Below are 7,160 nucleotides of genomic sequence, written 5' to 3'. Positions count from 1 at the left end.
CAGTATCACCTTAAAGCACTTGTTGCAGGCTGCTGAGTTTGCATCTTTTGCTGTGAAGTACAGCAAGACTTTTGACCGCTTCGCCTTGGACATTTTTAATCTGTAACTCTGCTCTAAAAGAACGGTTACTACCGTTTATGTCCGAATGGCACCGGATACCGGTGCCCATCCCTACCGGTGATGGCTAACAGCCTAACATCGTAGTGATGGACAAGCAGAGGAAGACGGTTGTAGTGATAAAATATAGCTATACTGAATGACAACAAAGATGCTGCGCAGGACCTCTGGGGGCTTGAGAAGTGTATTTGTGTGGGTGGGTGTGTGTTGGGGGCACTGCCCTGAGTGTTCCAGTTGCAACGAGGACTACTGCTGCTTTCAATCTCCACATCTTCTTGAGCTCTCCTCTCAGCTCTTGGCACTTCCCGAGCGGCTATCATTCAGTATAGCTACATCTGTCACTACAGCTGTCTTCCTCTTGGATTGCCATCACCAGTTTTTCTGTCTGTATCTGCAAGTCCCACAGGATCTTAACTCGGTCATTCTCAACTACCCTAAGGGGACATTTGGTTATGGTGTTCTATGTATGCCATACCTGCTAGCATCTTGCACCTTGTTGCTATGTGCTGAAATTTTCTCATTAGCATCTCTGTACAGCCTACGGGGTCTTGTTCCTATTCTGCCATATTAGTGCTGTCTCTGTGCTGTCTTTCAGTTCAGCTTTGTCCAGCCACTGACAGGATTTGTGGATGTCAGTCTCTTCTTCTGTCTGACGGTGGCACATACCGTGCAGGCTCCCATCCTTCCGTGATGGTTCCTTTTCCTGCTTCTCTTCTCTCGGGATTCTGCTGCAAGAGGTATTCACTAAACTATAGTGAATACATCTAAACTAAACTAAAACAAACTAACAAAAAACTAAATCTTTGTTGTCTCATCCTGGATAGTAGTTCTGACACTGACTAGTTCTCATCTTCCTTCCACTTTGCATACAGTCTCAGGGTGCTGGATTTGGGGCTAACCCTCCATGCACGGAAGGAGATTTCTTGTCTTGATGTTAGTGGCTTCAGTTTCCCCTTTGGCCATCTGATTATTCCAGCAGGTTATTTGATTACTGGCAAGGCAGCATCGTAAGATGATGAAAGATTTACCCTCAGGCCCCCTCCTTGATTCAGAGATCGTCTTTCCCTTTTTCGTAAATGGCCTCCTTGACTCCAAACCACCGTCCAGGATGTGTATATCCTTATCAGTAAAAGAGTGGCAGCTCGCCTGTAGGTGTAAATAGACTGGAGTCAGACATAATTTTTATTGGTAGTCCTCTAATGTCCTGTTTCCTGGAAGTTTCAGTTTGCTGTGCAACTGCCGTGCTCAGTTCTGTCACAAATTTCCACAGACATCATCCCATCCCCCACTAGAACTCAGCCCAAAAAGCTGATAAGAGTCACACCCAAATGAATGAATAAATGTTTACAGGGAATAGATTTTTTGGTCTGAGTGGTCAAAGTGTAAAGTTTTGTCCATCTATTTTATATTTTCAAAACGTAGAGATTTTTTTTTTATAATTTAACAGGTGAAGATATTCAAGAATGAAAACTATCAAGATAATGTAACATTCTATTTAATTGTATTTATATGGCACCAAATCTAACCTACAACAACTCGGCAATATCCTACAGTAATACTGATAAAGCAAATGACCTCCTTTGAGCAAGTACTTAGCCAAGCTATCTATATAAGTACCTTTGCAGATGCAGAAATTTTTCTATACCTTTCCTCAGATCTGCGCCTCGATACAATCCTGTCTCAGAGGTCTACAGACAATTCCTTGGACTTCACGGCTTGGTTTGTGCGCCAATGTGCACTGTTACATATGGGACCTTATATAGACAAGTGTGTGCCTTTCCCAGTCATGTCCAATCAACTGAATTTATCACAGGTGGACTGCAGTCAATTTTTAGAAACATCTGATATGTAATCAATTGAAATAGAATGAGTGTCAGAGTTACAGTGGCTTGCAAAAGTATTCGGCCCCCTTGAACTTTTCCACATTTTGTCACATTACAGCCACAAACATGAATCAATTTTATTGGAATTCCACGTGAAAGACCAACACAACGTGGTGTACACGTGAGAAGTGGAACGAAAATCATACATGATTCCAAACATTTTTTACAAATAAATAACTGAAAAGTGGGGTGTGCGTAATTATTCAGCCCCCTGAGTCAATACTTTGTAGAACCACCTTTTGCTGCAATTACAGCTGCCAGTCTTTTAGGGTTTGTCTCTACCAGCTTTGCACATCTAGAGACTGAAATCTTTGCCCATTCTTCTTTGCAAAACAGCTCCAGCTCAGTCAGATTAGATGGACAGCGTTTGTAAACAGCAGTTTTCAGATCTTGCCACAGATTCTCGATTGGATTTAGATCTGGACTTTGACTGGGCCATTCTAACACATGGGTGTGTTTTGTTTTAAACCATTGCATTGTTGCCCTGGCTTTATGTTCAGGGTCGTTGTCCTGCTGGAAGGTGAACCTCCGCCCCAGTCTCAAGTCTTTTGCCGACTCCAAGAGGTTTTCTTCCACGATTGCCCTGTATTTGGCTCCATCCATCTTCCCATCAACTCTGACCAGCTTCCCTGTCCCTGCTGAAGAGAAGCAATCCCAGAGCATGATGCTTCCACCACCATATTTGACAGTGGGGATGGTGTGTTCAGAGTGATGTGCAGTGTTAGTTTTCTGCCACACATAGCGTTTTGCATTTTGGCCAAAAAGTTCCATTTTGTTCTCATCTGACCAGAGCAGCTTCTTCCACATGTGTGCTGTGTCCCCCACATGGCTTGTGGCAAACTGCAAACGGGACTTCTTATGGTTTTCTGTTAACGATGGCTTTCTTCTTGCCACTCTTCCATAAAGGCCAACTTTGTGCAGTGCACGACTAATAGTTGTCCTATGGACAGATTTCCCCACCTGAGCTGTAGATCTCTGCAGCTCGTCCAGAGTCACCATGGGCCTCTTGGCTGCATTTCTGATCAGCGCTCTCCTTGTTCGGCCTGTGAGTTTAGGTGGACGGCCTTGTCTTGGTAGGTTTACAGTTGTGCCATACTCCTTCCATTTCTGAATGATCGCTTGAACAGAGCTCCGTGGGATGTTCAAGGCTTGGGAAATCTTTTTGTAGCCTAAGCCTGCTTTAAATTTCTGAATACCTTTATCCCTGACCTGTCTGGTGTGTTCTTTGGACGTCATGGTGTTGTTGCTCCCAATATTCTCTTAGACAACCTCTGAGGCCATCACAGAGCAGCTGTATTTGTACTGACATTAGTTTACACACAGGTGCACTCTATTTAGTCATTAGCACTCATCAGGCAACGTCTATGTGCAACTGACTGCACTCAGACCAAAGGGGGCTGAATAATTACGCACACCCCACTTTGCAGTCATCGCACTTGTAGTATGGCTGGACTGTCGTTAAAACATGTGATATCATCGAAACAGTGAGAACAAAGTGGCTGTTTGGAGGGAAAGTGCAGGGCTTTTTTCTCATCGTGGCTTTAAATGCATTTATCATGTCAGCAGCAGTCTTACCTTTTCCTTGCAGCTCACAGTTCAGATGGTTCAGTTTCCCAGTGCCACAGCAAGTGAGACATACACCCTTTGTTTACCTGTGATTAAAAACAAACTCTTCCTCCCAGTAACTGTGAAAATGGTCAATTTTATTTGGCTTCTCTGCCATGTTTTTCTGTATACCAAGTGTTTGTGAGTAAATACTGTTTTTCTTCTTCCCCTGCAGTGGTGTCACCATGAAACCTCAGAGCTGGCTCAGAAGGAACTGGCTGTGGGCCGTCTCTGGTGCCTTTGTGACTATCCACCTGGCTACATGGATAATGCAGAGAACTATGAAGAGCGTGGTGCGCTCTGAGGTTGCAGTCAACCTCAAAGAAAACTGTTGAAGGGAGACCAGACTGATTTTTATTTAAGTCCCTGGAATGATGGAAGGATAGAAATCAGCCTCCAGACGACTGTGCCCCACATTAACTGATAAAGACTGTACTCTATCCACATCCATCCACATCCACTTGAGAATGTCAAGTTTGAAACGATTGCTGTAAAAAATCAGTTTTGTTGGACAGTTTGACACTTTTCTTGAGTTAGTTAAAAATAAATTGATGTTTCAAGTTGTGATTTAAAGTAATTAAAAACATGGAAATGTATATTTCAATAAAATAAATGTCGTGATTAAGACTTTTTTTTATGTTGATTTAAAGGGTGGACTTACTCAGCTTCACAGTGTATTGTTGGAAGATTGTATTTATTTCTTCATGTTAACCAATTCAGTTTAAACACCTAAAATTATAGATATCAGTGCTGCTAACAAGAATTATCTTAACCTAAAGCACAAATAGTCAAATTTTATTTCAACTGGGGCAGACACTTAAAACCACAGTATTAATACTGTGTTAAAAATGTATCCAAAATGATTTGTTTCTTGTCATTAAAAAAAAAACATTGTTTCATTAAATGTGATTGTTTTCATATCCATATCAAATAAATCTGTTGGAATCTCCCCTTACCTTAAGTTTCTTGCTTACTGAGTATGTCAAGCCGGTGGTCCAGTCAGGGGAATAATTATTTGATCCCCTGTAGAAATTTTAAATTTGCTCACAAAAAATGAACAGCAATAAATTTTATGGTAGCTTCATTTTAATTGAGAGAGACATAATATCAACAAAAAGAATCTTAAAAAATACATTAAAAGGTTGTTTTGTATGTCATTGAGTGAAATAGGAATCTGTTCCCCTACAACCCAGCCAGAATTCGTACAGGTTGACTACAATCAGTCAATTACAAATACTTTTGATTTCAGCGTATGTGTATAATGCACACATGTCCACTGAATTGATATCTGCTGCTCCAACCACCTCACCACCATGGGCAGGACCAAAGAGCTGTTGATTGAAGGGACATAATTGAAGACTTGCTCCATGCTGGAATGGGCTCCAAGATCATCAGCAAGAACCTAGGTGATAACTGTTAGTGCAGTTATTTGGAAAAAATAAATGTATAAAATAACCATCTCTCGTCTTTGGTCAGTTGCAGCCAAGTGGTGAAGAGTGTCTGGTTTGGTGGTTGCAGGATCTCATCTCAGCTTTTTATGGATGATGTATCTTTTTCTTTTTAGCTTCATCAACAACATCCAGCTCACACTGGGGCAGTTTGCAACACGTGTGAAGTGACTGGGATGAAAATTAACAACTCAAAATCTGAGGCCATGCTCTTCAGTTGGGAAAAGATGGAGTACCCACTTAGGGGTGTTAAATACCCCAACTCTTTGATCTTTGGGCTGAAGGAGGAACAACAGGAGCAAGTTACTGTCTCAGGAGGAAGAGCTAAAGATTCAGAGACAACTAGTATTCCACCATACTAGTTGTGATGTGGATTCTGTACACATCTGCTATGATGAAGGGAGAGCTCAGCGTGGAAGCTGACGATTTACAGATCGATCACCTGTGGTCACAAGCTCTGAAAAATGAACTGAAAGAATGACATCTCAACTACAAATGGCAGAAATGAGCTAACAGGCTTAAGGATCATACACAAAGCTTCACTCCTAAAAACATAAAACAGGTCAATGCTCTTTAATTAATTAATAACTAATTTATTGAATTCAATTCAATTTTATTTGGATAAAACAAAATCACTAAAACAGTTGCTGCCAAGTGGAGCAGTTTAAATATCTTGGGGTCTTTTTCAGGGGTGAGGAGAGAAGGGTGCAAGATAGTGCACCAATCAGTCTGTCAATATCTGCAGGGATGTGGATGCTGAATCATTCTGTCGTAGTGAAGAGAGAGCTGAGCATAAAGGGGAAGCTATTAATTTACTGTTCGATCAATGTCATTTCCCTCATCTGAGGTTATGACCTATAATAGTGGCTGAAAGAATGAGATAGTGGACACAAGTGGCAAAAATAAGCTTTCTGGCCTCTCCCTTAGAAACAGGGTGAGGAGTTCAGTCATTTGAGAGGGGCTCAGAGTACATCGGGCAGATTAGGGTCCCACTTGCATGAGCTGTTCCCACTATTTACACTATGTGTCTACACAATATTTGTGGTTGAAAAACAGTTGGATGAAGTTTACACTTTTTCTTTTCCTACCCACTTTTTTCAAATCCCATTGTTTATAAATCAATATTCAGAATTCGACATTATATTATCCATGCATGTTTAAATTAACTATATACAAGTCTACACTCATATACAATACACACATAAAACGAATTAACCATATAAACTAAAACAACAACAAACTACAACACCCAGAATCAGAATCAGAAACGTTATTGTCATTGTCACGAGAACAACGAAATTAAGAATGATTAACCCTATGATTAACATTCCAATAAATCTCTTATCTTTTTGAAAATTGTCTCTCTCTCCAATTTTATCCTCCGGCTCAGTGCTGGTGAAATTATTTTGGGTCTTCCACTTGACTTTTTTGTTCCATAACCCTCAGGATCATTTAAGAAATTCCAAATGACTGTCTTACTGTATCCCACCTCAGCAGCGACGCTGCAAGAGACCGTGCTTATGCAGTTCAACAACCCAACCACGTTCAAAAAGGGAACTTTTTTTTTTGCCTTTGCCATCAGAAAGTTATGACAGTGAGACTACCTGACAGAAAATGACAACGAAACCACATTTTTGCACAGAATTGGCATTTTAAAGGCATGTGGTTCTAAGATTTTGATCATCTGTAAAACAGCCTGTTTCAGTTTAAGCATTTTTTCAATAAATTGCATGTTTAAAAAAACGTTTTCTTTCTCCTTGTTGTATGTTGCAGCTTTACTTGGAATCTTGTTAAGATCCAACCATGCAAAATATGATTTCTTGCTATTTTTCAAGTGGTCCTAAACTTTTGATCGGGCCTGCATATTCGGTTTTAGAATTTATATTCAATGTTAATGTAGCTAGGCTCAAAGTTTTAATGCTAGCTTATTTTAACAAACAATACTGTCATATGCAAAACTAGGTTGGCAGTAGGGGTGGCAGAGATCACCACCACAGTAGATCTGCCCCTGCTTCCAGATGCAGATGAACAAACTAGTGATGGGTATCCAACAGCAGGGGAAGAAGTCTATAGTGACAGTGCAAAAGTGTCACTATATATATATATA

The 7,160-nt window shown here is 40.7% G+C and overlaps 1 long non-coding RNA gene across 1 annotated transcript; it reads left to right on the top strand.

Moving 5' to 3' along the window:
• The first annotated feature begins 138 nt into the window (after nucleotides 1-138).
• On the top strand, nucleotides 139-3,921 carry LOC106456413 (uncharacterized). The gene is made up of 2 exons (XR_001290542.1): nucleotides 139-854; nucleotides 3,781-3,921. It is a non-coding gene; the product is annotated as an uncharacterized LOC106456413 (long non-coding RNA).
• The last annotated feature ends 3,239 nt before the right edge of the window (nucleotides 3,922-7,160 follow it).

Source organism: Pundamilia nyererei, unplaced genomic scaffold (assembly GCF_000239375.1).
Source record: "Pundamilia nyererei isolate P.nyererei 1_Seehausen unplaced genomic scaffold, PunNye1.0 scaffold00189, whole genome shotgun sequence".
In the NCBI taxonomy this organism is placed as follows: domain Eukaryota; kingdom Metazoa; phylum Chordata; class Actinopteri; order Cichliformes; family Cichlidae; genus Pundamilia; species Pundamilia nyererei.
This window is presented reverse-complemented; position numbering and strand designations above follow the sequence as displayed.